General features: G+C 35.5%; 4 protein-coding genes across 21 annotated transcripts in view; all 4 read left to right on the plus strand.

The window, feature by feature from the left end:
- LOC125775455 (uncharacterized) overlaps nucleotides 1–8,545 on the plus strand; it is a 59,808-nt gene extending 51,263 nt beyond the window's left edge. The window contains exon 2 of the mRNA XM_049446099.1: nucleotides 7,230–8,545. The gene's annotated coding sequence lies outside the window, so the exon portion shown is untranslated. The remainder of the gene's footprint in view (nucleotides 1–7,229) is intronic.
- Nucleotides 1–17,469, plus strand: part of LOC105224078 (voltage-dependent L-type calcium channel subunit beta-2) — a 995,088-nt gene that overhangs the window by 352,255 nt on the left and 625,364 nt on the right. The window lies entirely within an intron of this gene.
- Nucleotides 1–17,469, plus strand: part of LOC125780351 (uncharacterized) — a 296,278-nt gene that overhangs the window by 189,522 nt on the left and 89,287 nt on the right. The gene's annotated exons all lie outside the window — the stretch shown is intronic.
- Nucleotides 1–17,469, plus strand: part of LOC125775546 (uncharacterized) — a 121,528-nt gene that overhangs the window by 44,156 nt on the left and 59,903 nt on the right. The window lies entirely within an intron of this gene.

Raw genomic sequence — 17,469 nt, forward strand, 5'->3', positions numbered from 1 at the left:
CATTCTAATTTTTCATTAACTGTTTTGACACATATAATAACCTGGCTTAAATTGTTCATATCTGTAGTTTCATCTAAACTCATTGAATAATTTTTACATTTCATAATTCGGTTTCTGGTGCAAGAATAGATGTACTCGCTAAGTTTCTCTGTGCGACGAGTGATTGTCGATCGGGACAAAGGAATATTATCAATAATTTCACTAAGCTCTTTTACCGAAACAATTACAAACTTCTTTCACTAAGGTTTTGAAAAATATGCCATCCTCAAATGGGCGGCACTGTTTTGCTAAATGTAAAGCAACTATGTATATCCGACGCCTTTTCAACAGCAAGAGGGTCAACATTATCAACAACAACATTATCAACAATCATAGGATCAGAATCAACTATAGGGTCAGCATTATCAATACGGTCAGCAGTTTCAATAGGATAGTAATATATTAAAAAATATTTTGCTTTCAATTCAAGAAGAAGATTTCTTCTATCATTGCCTTGAATTGCAAGGTATACATTATGAACAGTAGTGTAATGACGTTCCACACTACATTTATTGCAACGACTTAATGTTTTGTAACACAATAAGCATGGCGCTTCCCCTTCATCAGTTTTCTTGCCATTCGCTTGAAAACATTTTAATAATTCAAGGTGTTTCTGTAAGTGTATTTAAAAAATGCGCGATGCGATGTTGCTTGCTCAACAGAAACTAAATGCCGATCCTTTGTGTTGACCTAGCGTACGTGTTCAGCCACTTTCGCGTGCGTGTGATATTTTTCGCAGTAGCAGAATTATCAGTCAAAGACGCGTGTTTTGATTTTTGTTGGGTTGTTATTACTCTGCCAGAAGTACTCCGCTATACATGCAATCGCATATATCGCACATACGTGTAATACTAGGCCAAATATTTGCCTAGGGGGCCCAGTATGTTTAAATAAGTTAAGCCTCCCCCACTCTATCCGGGAAAAACTCGCGCACCCTAGCACAACTCAACTCCCCTGAGAAGAACATCACACTTAAGATCGGGAAACAACACTAATACAACACCACTGGGGACAAATTGTATTTCACCACAGCAGATGGCAACTCTCTAACTAACAAAAGGATTGGATCAGCACTGCTTTTAACACACTCCCTTAAACTTTCGAATAGAAACGGTATAAAAACTCGGCTCCTGCGCGCTGACCTCTTTTTTCAAAATATTCGTTTTTCGCAACAACAACTCGACTACGATCTGCATCAGTTCGAACGCCAACGCCGGCAAGTTGGAATTGGATTCTCGCCACGCTATTCGTCGACATTTAATTTTAATTAACTTCATTATTTATTATTTCGTTAATTAAATGATATTATGAAAAAGCAAACAAAATTTACTTTTATTTTAATTAAGGCAGTACTGCGTACTAGTTTAAACAAAGATAAAACAGCAATTATAACAAGAAAAAACGATAACTTTGCTTGCCTATAAGCTGTAATACTCTTCACAAACACAAAAAATTGTGTTCTATTCTGAACAATTTTTTTAGAGATAACTCCATACTGTAGTGTAGGAAGACCGATTCGTTTTGTGGTTGCGTTCCAACTGAACTCTTCTTTATTTTCTCTACACTTTCATGTCGCCAGTTACAAGTTTAAAAATTCAGGGTTGCTTATTTGAGTAACATTAAAATAAGGTATGATACATATTCAAAAGTACATCAGGGTTGCTTATTCGAGTAACATTAAAATAAAGTATGACACATATTCAAAAGTACATCAGGGTTGCTTATTCGAGTAACATTAAAATAAGGTATGATACAAATTCAATAGTACATCAGGGTTGCTTATTCGAGTAACATTAAAATAAGGTATGATACAAATTCAAAAGTACAACAGGATTGCTTATTCAAGTAACATTAAAATAAGGTAACGATACAACATAATACAGTAATCATATTTATATTGCTACAATTCGGCCGTCCTGACCATGAGATCACCTGATCTCAAGTGACTGACTAGACTTCGCGTCCTTTGAACCATGGTTTTATATTTCCAACTGCCCATACCCCGTGGTATGGGACTCGAGACTGTTGAAACCCGTCGACATCTCTAAGTAAGTAACGATCGTTTCGTAAAACTTTTTCAATACAATACGGTCCCTTAAATTTAGGAATCAGTTTTTTAGACACCCCTACGTGAGAATTGAAATTTTTTATAACCACATAATCTCCCTTTACATATTTTCTCGGCGCTCGCCTTTTTTTATTAACAAATTTTGTATTATACTGTTGCAACTGTTCTTGTTTTACACTTGCCTTCTCACGAATATCCTGCAAAATTCGATTTTCACATGACTTATCAACTTCTCTTAAGTTTTCTTTCAGCGAATCAACAACTTCACCTCTTTGATTTACACCGAATAACATTACGCTCGGGTGCTCCCCGGTTGTCCTATGTATCGTGTTATTTAAGGCATGCTCTATACTTTCTATTACCGCATTCAAGTTGTATCGTTTATCTGTATTTAACATTTTTGATATCATTGGCCCCAAACTCCTATTTACCCGCTCTACCTGACCATTTGCCTGTGGAGAATCTTAATATGCTGAACCGAGTTTTGTTCTAAAAATTCTTTAAATTCACCAGATGTAAAACAACTTCCTCTATCAGACACAATGCATTTAGGACGACTATAAATCCGGAAATAACTTTGCAACGCTTGAATCGCTTCCTTGGAATTTGTTGTTTTGGTAGGGTAAAGTCTTACAAATTTTGTAAATGCATCAATGACGACAAAAATGTGTTTCGTTTTTAATGAGTTATCAATCGGACCGAAGTGGTCAATGTGAACAACTTCAAAGGGAATTCTTCCTTTTGGAATGCTATGTAAAAAACCCTCCTGCGCCCCACTTTTGGAAGAGAATACAATACATTTCAAGCAATTTTTTATGTGTCTATCAACCTTTTCTCTCAACTTAGGGAACCAATAGCTTTTCGATATTAATTCTACTACTTTATCTATTCCAACATGGCCAACCTCGTCATGATATTTGTAAATTACATCCTCCTCCATCCTCCTCCATCCATCCTCCATATCTTGTGGAACACAAAATAAAACTTTGCCATCATTTTTTTTCTGTACAAAACCCCATTTCTCATCTCAAATAATTTATGTTCTTTTTCTTCTAATAGTTTTTTCCACTTTTTTAAATTCTCATCTCTTCCTTGACATATAATCAAATTTTCTTCAAAGGTATTTGTTTCTACTACTAGAATATTACTGGACCGACTTAGAGCATCAACATGCTGCATGTGTTTTTCCGCTCGATGCTCCAACGTATAATTGAAGTTTTGTAACTCTAAAGCCCATCGTGCTATTCTAGGGTTAAGTTCTTTTTTATTCAATGTAAGTGCAAGTGAATTACAATCTGTTATGATCTTGAAGGGTTTTCCTTGAAGGTACACACGAAATCGTTTCAAAGCACTAACTATTGCTAAAGCTTCCAACTCGAAGCTGTGATATCGTGACTCTGCTTCTGTAGTTCTTTTCGAAAAATAAAAAATTGGGTGCATCTTTCCATCTTCTTTCCGTTGCAATAAAATAGCCCCTAATCCTATCGAACTTGCATCACAATGTAACTCGGTGTAATCATTCGGGTCATACAACGCAAGTACCGGGGCGTCTAGCAGTTTAGATTTCAAAAGCTCAAAGCATTCTAATTCTTTTGCCCCAAACGAAAATATCTTTTCCTTTTTTGTCAAGTCAAACAGAGGCTTTTCCAGAACAGAAAAATCCTTCACAAACCTCCTGAAATACGAACACAAACCTATGAAACTTTGTACTGTATGAACGTTTTTTGGCACCGGAAAATTTTTTATCGCTTCTAGTCCTTTGTCATCCGCCCTTATTCCTTCACCGTCAACAATATAACCCAAATAATTCACGCTTGTTTGTAGAAATTCACACTTGTCTAACCTTAATTCAAGTTTATTTTGAGTTATCTTATTTAATACTTTTTCTAGAATTTGTAAATGGTTCTCTAAGTTTTCGGTTGCAATCATGATATCGTCTAAATACACTATAACTTCTCCTTCTTTTATCATTTCTGCAAATATTTTGTGTATAAACCTTTGAAACACCGATGGTGCATTTTTAAGTCCAAAAGGCATTCTCGCGAATTCAAACTGGCCCAACGGAGTCAAAAAAGACGTATATCTCTCTGACTCTGGATGCATATAAACATGAAAAAACCCATTCTTAAGATCAAGCTTTGTGAATATTTTCTTTTCGCTAATCGGTCTAACAAGTCATCAATTAATGGAATCGGATAATTATCTTTAGCGGTTACTTTATTTAACGTCCGGTAATCTACACACATTCTAAGATCTCCCGTTTTTTTTTTACTAATACAATCGGCGACGCATATTCGGACTCACTTGGTTTGATATATCCCTTTGCTAAATACTCATCTATCAACTTTTGCAACTCCCCTTTTTCTACATACGATAATCGGCGCGGGGAATAATGAAAAGGTTTTATGTTTTCTAATACGAGTCTCATGTTACACTTTACCAATGGTTCATCAGGACGTTCGGCCTGTACATACAGTTTTGTAAATATTTTATTTAATTTTGTACAAATTGAATGTGATATATTTTTTCCCACATTCAGACTTAGTTCTTTCCCTTTATCAAAATCAATAAGCATTAACCATCTTATATTTCTAGAACTTTCATTATTTTCACTATTACTTTCCATTTCATTAATTTGATCTAATTTCTTATCACCCAATTTTTTAATTTCATCAACAATACAATTTGTAACCATATTTGCTTTACATCGACTATCACTCAAATTATTTTTCCGATCAATTATCTCTTTTCTTTTATTCACATCAGTTAACGTTTTATTTCTATTTGCATCAACTATCATTTTCCTATCATTTGTTTCGTCAACAATACACTCAGTTTTATTTATATCACCCACTTTTGTTTTTCTATCATTTGTTTCATTTAACGTAACTATACACTTTTCTACTTTACAATTTTTATTACAATCTTTTTTGAACCCGCCCACTTTATGTTTACCTTCATCGTTTACACTTTCATATTCAACACTGTTATCATCAACACTCTTTTTTAACTTAATTAATGTATTCTCTTTGATCCCATCCTTGCATATCAAAATTAAATTACTTGCTTTGAAAAAGTCTCTACCCAAAACTACGTATGGGGTATAGTCTCATCGGTCACTACGATCAAATTTATATTGACAAATTTATTTTCAAAACAAACATTACAATTAAATTCACCAAACATTTCTAATTTACTTTTATTTAACCCAAAATATGGAATACAAACTGAAAAATTATCATTAAATTCAATATTATCTGGTAAGGATGATCGTTTTACAAAACTTATTGGGCTTCCTGAGTCTATGAGGCATTCTAAAGATAAAATACATTTAGTGTTATTACTCACAATAAACTTTAAATATCTTACGTATGGGCTCTCATCTGCACGGTTGTTTTGAGTCCTCGTTGGACACGTAGCGACTTTATGCTCCATGCTGCCACACCCATAACACGCCCCAACCTCTCGCTTCGGCTTCCGACATGCCACGGCCATGTGTCCAAATGAGTTGCAGTTGAAACATCTGACACTAGTGCGAGGCATCTGCATCGAGTCACGTTTCAATTCAACTCTCCCGAACGCCTGCAGAAGCTGCACTCTTGTAGTGTAGCATTGGATATATGCCTGATTCCGTAACTGCTCGTCCGGCATACCCTCGACAATATGGTCAATCAACTCGCATTCATCCATATTCAACGGATCTGACAGTAAAACTTTTTCATTGTAGTACTTTTGGAAGCTTTCACCAACCGACCACTTGCGCGCTTCAAACTGTTTTCGCAGCAACAACTTGTTGTGTGTTGGTGCAAACACCGCTTGCATTTCTGCAACAAGGCTGTCTATATTTTCTGTGATAAACAGAGGCCTCGCATGCAGCCACACTCTTGCACTACCTTTCAGCTTGCTTATCATTACAGCGCGCAGCGCGCTATGATCAAGGTTAAAAACTTTCCCAGCACTTCTTAACTGTTGAATCCATATGTTAAAATTCGGCCCACCTTCGTATTCTGGTAACAGATCTTTTACCATCTCCAAAGGTATAGCACCGACATTCCTTACCGTAGCGCTATCTTTTTCGTTTCTTACTGTACCTACAGCGCCATCGCTGTTCAAAGCGTCATTGTCTTTTAAAGCGCTGCCGTCGTTCAAAGCGCTGCTGCCGTTGTTCAATGCGCCGCCGTCGTTCGAAGCGCCGCCGCTATTAATCGTTGCATGTTGTATGTTCGCTTGTCTGTTATATGTTGCGCTGACATTCGTTACGTCGCCATTCAAAGCACTCGAAGCTCTGCCATTCGATGAATCATCCCTCTCTGTCACACCAGCGGCGCCGTCCACCACACTGCCCGATCCAAGTTGCACAATCACCAGCTTCAACCGCTCGACTTCTTTGGTCAGGAGCTCATTTTGCGTCTCCAAATCACGCTCCGCTGTCTCCTCCAAAGGTGATTCACCAACGCCCACCGACTCAACCTCCTCGCCAGCGAAACTAGGGCAATCGCCACGCTCAACCGCAGGCACATCGCCCAACCTTATTGCTAGGGCACTTTTGTTGCCATAAGTCGGGAGCCCCAACCGCTTCAACCACTCACGCAACTGGGCCGCCGTATATATATTAGTATCGATGCACTCCATTTAAAAAAAAAATTGTTAAAACTTTGCTACTGTACCCGAATCCCACTTCTGAAATATTGTAGTGTAGGAAGACCGATTCGTTTTGTGGTTGCGTTCCAACTGAACTCTTCTTTATTTTCTCTACACTTTCATGTCGCCAGTTACAAGTTTAAAAATTCAGGGTTGCTTATTTGAGTAACATTAAAATAAGGTATGATACATATTCAAAAGTACAACATGGTTGCTTATTCGAGTAACATTAAAATAAGATATGATACATATTCAAAAGTACATCAGGGTTGCTTATTCGAGTAACATTAAAATAAGGTATGATACAAATTCAATAGTACATCAGGGTTGCTTATTCGAGTAACATTAAAATAAGGTATGATACAAATTCAAAAGTACAACAGGATTGCTTATTCAAGTAACATTAAAATAAGGTAACGATACAACATAATACAGTAATCATATTTATATTGCTACAATACCATATTTTAACTAATTGTAGGATGAATGTAATGCTGCCATGGATATGGATATTGAAATCCAAAAAAAGGGCATATGCCGGTGATGCCTTCGGCCACGCTTCAAAATCATAATCGCGGTTGGTTCAACTTAGGAGTGGTTTCGTTATTTTTTCCTTTTGCGTTGGCGGTTTTACACGTTGAACTCCTTTTTACGTTGGCGGACTTCGGACGCTCTGCACAAATAAAAATAACCCTGGTCAGAACAACACCTGGACGACTTCAGTTCTTTCGCGTTCAACTCCTTTTTGCGTTTGCGTTTTGTGGTTCAAAAAAAAAAATAACCATGGCCGATACAACACCGGGATTTATCAAGATAAAGTAAATTTTGAAATATTTTACGTTACTCGTTACACCATAATGAATTTTTTTATTGACGGTATACTCTTTCTTTTTTAATTATTTTTATTAGATTACAAAACATGGGAAAACTTATTTTTTACTTGCTTGCAACCATTTTCTTATTGTATGAATAAATGGTTTTCAAGTAAAATTTTATATGAAATTAAAGTTATTTTTACACTATTTAATATAAAATAAATGGGTAGAAGAGAATTAGTGAAGTATTAGTGGATGTAAAAGTTAAAAATATAAGTGTTAAAATCGGAGACACAAATTTTAAATAGTCGATTTTTTTAACTTTAAATGCAATGATCTCAAAACCATAAGTCAGCGGCAACTATGTGTATATATTTTAACCAAATTACAAATTTACAAATTTTTAGATTCATAGGGGTTTCATTACAAATTGCAAATTTATTTCTTTGGATGTAGTTGCCTATGAAAGTGAAGGCGACTCTAATCTTAAATGAAGTTCTATGTTTAGTACCAGCATTCTGAATTACCCATGTCTTAATATGAAGTAATGCCACAAAATAATAAAATATTAATGTCGTCACTATAAGTTTGAAAAGGTTCACTACTTTTAAAGGAACTGAAATCAACACTATGTTTTGATTATTTTACATGCATGTGTATATAAAGGGTGATTTTTTAAGAGCTTGATAACTTTTTAAAAAAAAAAACGCATAAAATTTGCAAAATCTCATCGGTTCTTTATTTGAAACGTTAGATTGGTTCATGACATTTACTTTTTGAAGATAATTTCATTTAAATGTTGACCGCGGCTGCGTCTTAGGTGGTCCATTCGGAAAGTCCAATTTTGGGCAACTTTTTCGAGCATTTCGGCCGGAATAGCCCGAATTTCTTCGGAAATGTTGTCTTCCAAAGCTGGAATAGTTGCTGGCTTATTTCTGTAGACTTTAGACTTGACGTAGCCCCACAAAAAATAGTCTAAAGGCGTTAAATCGCATGATCTTGGTGGCCAACTTACGGGTCCATTTCTTGAGATGAATTGTTGTCCGAAGTTTTCCCTCAAAATGGCCATAGAATCGCGAGCTGTGTGGCATGTAGCGCCATCTTGTTGAAACCACATGTCAACCAAGTTCAGTTCTTCCATTTTTGGCAACAAAAAGTTTGCTAGCATCGAACGATAGCGATCGCCATTCACCGTAACGTTGCGTCCAACAGCATCTTTGAAAAAATACGGTCCAATGATTCCACCAGCGTACAAACCACACCAAACAGTGCATTTTTCGGGATGCATGGGCAGTTCTTGAACGGCTTCTGGTTGCTCTTCACCCCAAATGCGGCAATTTTGCTTATTTACGTAGCCATTCAACCAGAAATGAGCCTCATCGCTGAACAAAATTAAAGCGCGAAACACATTTCGAACCGAACACTGATTTTGGTAATAAAATTCAATGATTTGCAAGCGTTGCTCGTTAGTAAGTCTATTCATGATGAAATGTCAAAGCATACTGAGCATCTTTCTCTTTGACACCATGTCTGAAATCCCACGTGATCTGTCAAATACTAATGCATGAAAATCCTAACCTCAAAAAAATCACCCGTTATATATGGTATTCGTGAAATGTTATACTTAATATTTTTACGCCTATGGCTGTTGGGTCATAAAAAGGTATACATAAATTGATTTTTAAAAGAATTTAATGGTTGATTTATTTTTTTAAACTGTTCTTTAGTTGAATTTTTTGAAAGCAATCAGTATGCGCATTTATGTATTTGTTGCCTTGATAAAGCGTCTGCTACAACATTTTGGTGCTCTGGTTTATAAACAAGTTTTGCTCCATATTCTTCTATTTTGTATTCGGGTTTTTTCTGAAAGTGAATAAATGACTGACTGACGGTCTCTATAAATAGTTAGATTTGCAACATCGTATAGGTAGTTATGTATAGTTTAAGTTACCAAACTATTGTTATTTTACTATTCGGACCGACATTGAAAACACATTTGTGGGTTGTGGAATCGTTGTCGTTCGTTCGTTCGTTGTGTTTTCGATGAGCTTTCACTATTTATTTGTTTATTTACATTTTGAGCAAAGAGAATGGTAAAGTTTGGATACCTTAACACGTTCACGCCGCCAGATATGTAAACGAAGTGCCCGTGTACCACCTGTGGTACACGCCGGGTAGAACGTGTTAAGGTATCCAAACCTTACCATTCTCGTTACTAAAAATGTAAATAAGCAAATAAATACACGGGCACTTTGTTTATATGGCGGCGTGTACCACCGGTGGTAAACAGGCAAATTCATCTATCTGGCGGAGTGTACCACCGGTGGTACACAAACGTTTATACGTTCAAGTTCAGAAGTGACAAGGGGCAGGGGGGCAGGGCAAAAGCTTAGTGACATCACATTTCAAAATTATTTGTGATGTACAAACTTGAAATTTATTGGTAAACAAAAAAATATTAAACATTTATAAACACAATGTTTGTTTTTAATACTTAAGTTGTAACGAAGCTTTTTACTGCCCCTGCTTCTTACAAGTATAACTTGCTGAGGTATACTCGCCATGTCCAGGGTTCGTTACAATAAATTTGTAAACATTGGGGCTCTTCTGCGAATCGTACTTTATTTTATTTTATATTATAATTTTAATCAAAGTTACAAAATTGTCTCCCGCGTTATAGTTTCAGCTTTACAACATTTTAAAGATTTTCGTTTGGATGCAATTTATATAGCTACAAATGCCCCAGGAAGGAGTGCATTTAACAGAGTTGAACGACGCATGGCACCTCTCAGTCGCGAACTTACTGGTGTACTATTAAAACATGATGATTTTGGGTCACATCTTGATTCAAGTAATCGAACTACTGACTTAGATCTAGAGAAACGAAACTTCGAAAGTGCGGGCAATGTGTTGGCTGACATTTGGAGCAAGTTAGTCATTGATAATTTTCCAGTCGGTGCTGAATGTGTTGCACCAACTTTTACTGGACTGGATATTGGACAGGCTATGAGTTTGAAAAATAATGCTACTTGGTAAGCTAATCATGTACGTGAGTCACAATATTTTTTACAAATAGTTAAATGTGAAACTATTGCATGTTGCGGTGTAAGACGTTGTAGTCTTTGGAAATTATTAAAAGAATGATACTTACCACCACCTGTGTTAATTAAACAGGCATCAGAAGGTTATGGAGTCACAGGGAGTGATGACAACGACGCTAAGTTTGCTCCATTGTTACTATAGATATTATGAAATCTCCAAGCATCATCCCATCTGAAACAAGTTCCATGTGATAGTTATTGCCCTAGTGTCGAGTCATACTTGTAAAAGATCGTGTAGCATATGTGGCCTATATTTTTCTTCATATTAAGCTAGGCTAGTTCAAAATGTGACAACTTGTGACAAGGAGGGGGGTGGGGTTAAAAAGTTCTTAAATTCGTGTGACGTAATTTATGGATGGCCCTTTACCTGTAGTTGACTTTTGAGCGAAAATGTCGATCAGTGTGATATACATATGTACATATGTCGACGCGCCCTAATAGTGTGTGTATGTTGGTATACGTGTGTGAGTGGATGGGTTTACAGTTTCGGGAATCTCATTAGAAGACTAATAGCTGGATTCTGTAACCAGTCTCTAGTCTCTATTTGAGACATTTTGAGGTAAAGTCTCAACTTGTGACTAGTTACTATTCATTAAACAGTCTCTAGCGTTAGTCTCAAAACACTGCCTTAAATTTGACACCTTGATAGTTAGCAGGTCACAAAACTAAAAGGAACTCTTGTCTGCCATTTTGAATATACTGACTAGAGATCATCATAGATATTGATCGATTGTCGTTTTTTATATTTTGCAAGTAGCTCAAACACGAAAAGGTTAAAAATAAATAAATTTTACATAAAATTCGTAAATATTATGAAGCAAAGTCAAAATATATTTTTATTTTTTTTGATAATTATGTTTTTTGACTATGTTATAGAAAATTTAATATTTGTTATCGAAATATTTATCATTCAAGTGTAAAAACATCTCTGAATGATGAAATGTAATAGATTTTGTGACTGTCACTTACAGAATAGCAAAATCGTGTCAAGTCTCAAAAATTGTCACCAATTAAAAATTTCAAATTTAGAGACTTGAGACTGTATCACAGTACAGAATCGCACTGTAAGTTCCTCATTATTGCATCAGCCATTGACTGTGCTGTGATTGGTTGTCTGCATGTTGTTACTTCAAGAAATACCGTTTTAGCGGGGCGACAGCGTAGCGTCGCTATCATCGAGTGTGGTTCAGTGGTAAGCACAAAAAGAAGAAAACGACATAGAGTTATAGCGGGATTCTGTAACCAGTCTCTAGTCTCTATTTGAGACATTTTGAGGCAAAGTCTCAATTTGAGACTAGTTACTATTCACTAAACAGTCTCTAGCGTTAGTCTCAAAATATTGAGACCTGGTAGTTAGCCGGTCACAAAACTAAAAAGAGCTCTTGTCTGTCATTTTGAATATACTGAATAGAGATCATCATAGATATTAATCGATTGTCGTATTTTTATATTTTGTAAGCAACTCAAACACGAAAAAGTTAAAAATGAATAAATTTTACATAAATTTCGTAAATATTATGAAACAAAGTCAGCATATATTTTCATTTTTATTGATAACTATGGTTTTTGACGATGTTATAGATATTTTAATATTTGTTATCGACATATTTATTTCCATTCAAGTGTAAAAACATCTCTGAATGATGAAATGTAATAGATTTTGTGACTGTCACTTACAGAATAGCAAAATCGTCTCAAGTCTCAAAAATTGTCTCTAACTTAAAATCTCAAATTTAGAGACTTGAGACTGTCTCACGTTACAGAATCGCACGGTTAGTTGAGTATAGAACATTGTAGAAACATACAAGTAACAAACGAATCATATGGTCGTCAACAGCTAAGATCACCTGATGGAAATAGTTGATTTTTCGGCACATAGATTTAAATAAAAGGACTTAAAAATAGTAAAGAGGTTGCAGTATAGGCGCGTTAGCAATATTTTTTGGGTGTTAGGTCCCCTAAGAGGCCTATTTTCACACATATAAAATATACAATACTAAACAAAACTATTTGTAATAATTTAAACAAAAATAGATAGATTCTTCAAATATTTTTAATAAGATAGAAAAGATTTACCAATATTTTGATACAATAAATAAAATTTTATTCAAAGCTAGGTAAATTTAATCTTTATGAATTTTAATAATCGAAATATATTTGAAAATTTAACAAAAACGTACTTAAAATAATAAATTGGATAGCATAACATGGCAACGCACTCCTGCCTTTCCTAAGGCATTTGGCCGTTTTAGTAGTAGAATATTTAGGAAACCCTAACGAACTGCCTGGGCTTTTGCCCTGAGTCTTCTCTCATTCTGTTGCATTCTTACCGTGCGATTCTGTAACTTGAGGCAGTCTCAAGTCTCCAAATTTGATATTTTAAGTTAGAGACAATTTTTGAGACTTGAGACGATATTGCTATTCTGTAAGTGACAGTCACAAAATATATTACATTTCATTATTCACTTGAATGAAAATAAATATGTCGATAACAAATATTAAATTTTCTATAACATAGTCAAAAAATATAATTATCAATAAAAATAAAAATATATGTTGACTTTGTTTCATAATATTTACGAAATTTATGTAAAATTGATGTATTTTTCATCTTTTCGTGTTTGAGTTGCTTACAAAGTATAAAGAAACGACAATCGATTAATATCTATGATGATCTCTATTCAGTATATTCAAAATGGCAGACAAGAGCTCTCCTTAGTTTTGTGACCTGCTAACTATCAAGGTGTCAAATTTAAGGCAGTGTTTTGAGACTAACGCTAGAGACTGTTTAATGAATAGTAACTAGTCACAAATTGAGACTTTACCTCAAAATGTCTTAAATAGAGACTAGAGACTGGTTACAGAATCCAGCTATTAGTCCTCTAATGAAATTCCCGAAACTGTAAACCCATCCACTCACACACGTATACCAATATATTTTGAGACTAACGCTAGAGACTGTTTAGTGAATAGTAACTAGTCACAAATTGAGATTTTGACTCAAAATGACTCAAATAGAGACTAGAGACTGGTTACAGAATCCCGCTATTAATGTAATTTCTGTCACTCTACAAGCTTTCGCCTGTCGCCTGTGCATGTATGGGTGAAAATGAAAGGATTTGTTACTTGTAGGTTTATACAATGGCATAGAACTTAATAGTTTGTAACCGAAACTCTCTGCGATACAACAATGGCTATAGAAGACAAGTGTACTCCGACATGTACTATATATAAAACGGATGTTCTCTTATCGAATGTCTATATTTCAAAAAGTGTTGAATCGGACCAATACTTCTCTTAGCTTCCAAATACTTAATATAAAGATCCCAATGAAAATACGAGATCGTGTTTTATTCATAACAGTGTATTTTTGTGCCTAAAATAAATAATTTTCAGAGAAAACTTGGCCTTGCCTCTGGGTTATAAACTCAATTAAGATTTTCTCAAACCTTACCGCTGGTGGGGGATATGAAAAGTCTTTTCTTGAGTTAGAATTTATGCATTCTGATTTTATTTTGATATTTTCATTCCTTATATACTATTTTAGGAAACTGTCTTAAATAACTAAATATATGTGTACGAGTTTATATATGTAAGTTAGCATATATACAAAATATACAGACAATTTTGTAAGTAAAATCTAATTCAGCAATATTTTGCATTGCTCAAGTAAAATTAAATCAAATAAAACTAATTTCCAAAAATTGCAATAACAAAAACACATTTCGTCGGCACTATAACAAGCGGAAACCGAAGCGGAAACCGTGCCGCCGCAATGTGAGCCGTTTCACAACCAAACTGAGGTTCGCACTGGTTTTAGCTTACGTCATGATTATTTGATGTATAGAAATAAGTTCTAGCTAGTAAGAACTCGTACATATGTAAGTTTTTAGTAAGTAAGCAAAATTTGATTATAAAAACTAAGTAAATTTGTTGAATAAAGAGAGTTCAACTTTTGCCAGCAGCAAAGGTGCGTGTTGATATAATTGGTGGGCAGCATTAACTAGTACGAGGGCTGTCCGATAAATAACCGACCTAACCATAATGCACGCGACTTTTTCAAAATTTTTTTTTTTATTTTTCTACATAGTCTCCTTATAACTCCACACACTTCTCCCAGCGATGCTCCCATCTCTGCAACTCTTCCAAATAGTACTTGGCGTCTTTGTCTGCAAAATACGAGTTCACGAAAGAGATTGCCTCGTCATTTGACGAAAATCTCTGCCCGCCGAATGCAGTTTTAAGTTGAGGAAACAAAAAAAAATTGCTTGGTGCTAGATCCCTTGAATAAGGTGGATGGTCAAGCAGTTCGAACCGCAATTCGTGGATTTTTGCCATGGCGACTGTTGAGGTGTGAGATGGTGCGTTGTCTTGGTGGAACAAGACTTTCTTTTTTTGCAAATGTGGCCGATTTTTCGAAATTTCTTCCTTTAGTTTGTCCAATAATGATGCGTAGTATGCTCCTGTTATAGGTTTTCCTTTTTCAAGATAGTCGATAAAAATAATTCCACGGCTGTCCCAAAAAACACTCGCCATCACTTCCCCAGCCGAATACACAGCTTTAGGTTTTTTTGGGACTGGTTCTCCCACTTTTCAATCCACTGTTTAGATTGGTTTTTTGTTTCGGGCGTATAATGATGAATCCAAGTTTCGTCTACAGTTATCAATCGGCGCCAAAACTCGGTCTTATTGCCTCTAAACTGAGCCAACAGAGCGCTGGAAATGTTCATGCGCGCACGTTTGTGGTCTAGCTAAGCAAACGCGGCACCCAACGCGCGGACAGCTTTCTCATGCCCAAATCTTGGTTTAATATGTGACAAACAGTTTCTTTTGACATCTTCATAATCTCAGCTATTTCCCTAACTTTAATCCGGCGGTCGTCTAGTACCAATTGATGAACTTTAGCGATGTTATCGTTAGTGGTTACAGTTTTTGGACGCCCAGGACGTTCATCATCTTCCAAGCTCCTGCGACCACGTGTAAATTCAGCTGCCCAAAATTTTACGGTGGTAAACGATGGTGCAGAGTCACCATACACAGAGTTCAACTCATCTTTTATTTGTGAAGGCGTATTGCCTTTCAAAAATAAAAATTTAATTACAGCTCGATATTCAATTTTTTCCATTTTGGGGAAATCACCGAAATAGACTCACAAAAACGACTGTCAACAGATAATTTCGCAAGATAAATTTCTGAAATTTTGGCGAGTAGCTATTATAATATGCACAATTTGAAGTAGAAACTTTTTTTTCAGATGTGCCGCTAGCTTCACGTTGAGGTCGGTTATTTATCGGACAGCCCTCGTATGTATTGCAGCATATTGTTTACCTTGCCATCCACGACTAACCGCTTTTCTCAAATATTTCAATGCATTTACACCTTATTTCCTTATACACTAACCCAAGCACATGTTCGGGTTATTATTTTGTTTACCTAGATGTGATGAAAAAAAGTTATCTCATTTCTTAATTTATTTGAATAAGTGCGAATGAGAAAACATAATTATCAATAGTGCCAAAAGAAAATCCCAAAAAAATAAAAAACGATTGAACGACGCATGTCATTCGCGCTCGTACAACAAGAAGTTAAGTTAATGAATTTTGTGTGATTTTTTTTACTAATTTGCAAATAATTACTTCATTTGTTTTGGAGCATTGGAAATCAGGAAAACAGAATTAGAAATAGCAGCCGCAGCTAATGAAAATTGTTAAGTATTTGGAAATAAGTGTGTGTTGTTTGAAACTGGCCGGCGCAGTCCTATATAATACGCGAAAATAAATATATAAGGTATAGAGCAGTTCAGCTTTATTTTTACATAAATAATTTATACAATATGTCAGGGATGGGCACATTTTTAGCCCGCAAAGTTAGCAAAGTGCGCACGGGGGCTAGATGAGGGGAATATCAGTTTACGGAGAGAAGCGCATATCAAGTTGCGAAAAAAATCAATTACATTCCTCCGTAACTTAATGTTCATCGCAGAGTGGTTGCGGCCAGGAATAAAGGGATGTTCAACTTATTCCAGTGTGAGAGCGCCCCAAAATAAGCGTTTTTTATAACATTTTCCATTATGGCCAGATCGAACAAAATAAGAATTTTTGGACATTTTAAATTAAAACACCCAACATTTAGTACGAATAAAAATTACTATGTAGTGGCTATTTATTATATGGAGAAACTATTTAAATCTTTTTAAAGTATATTAGAAAAACTAATTTTTGACCTTTCATTACCCAAAACAAGGACTTAAGCTTGTTAGCTCTCATTCATTAAATTTTTTTATTCATTTTCCTTTGAAAATAATACTATGATGCTTCAAATTACAAAACGTTTCATCAAATACCTTTAAATATCACAAATTTACTTAATTTTCATTGTTTTACAATTTTTATAAGTAGTCTTGAACGATGCAACAAATCCCTCTGTTTATATATTTTTTGGTAAGATTTCAATCTGGTCATCGCTCGTTTCCAATTGATAAACGTCAAAACCACCTAAACTTTGACAGTTGATCGAGGTTATGTGGTTTTGACGTTTAGCAATTGCTCCCTCACTTCCAGTGAGAGAGGAGTTAAACATCTCTTTATCTCTGGTTGCGGCAATACTGGCATTGTACACCAGGGATGGGCACCTTTTTACCCCGCAAAGTTAGCAAAGTGCGCACGGGGGCTAGATGTTGCGAAAAAAATCAGTTACATTCCCCCGTAACTTAATGTTCAGAGTGGTTGCGGCAATACTGATATTGTACACAAATTAAAGAGCGGAAGTTTACTTCATATCGGAATTGTACAGTTGTGTGAACAAA

Source organism: Bactrocera dorsalis, chromosome 1 (assembly GCF_023373825.1).
Source record: "Bactrocera dorsalis isolate Fly_Bdor chromosome 1, ASM2337382v1, whole genome shotgun sequence".
NCBI classification, from domain to species: Eukaryota; Metazoa; Arthropoda; class Insecta; order Diptera; family Tephritidae; genus Bactrocera; species Bactrocera dorsalis.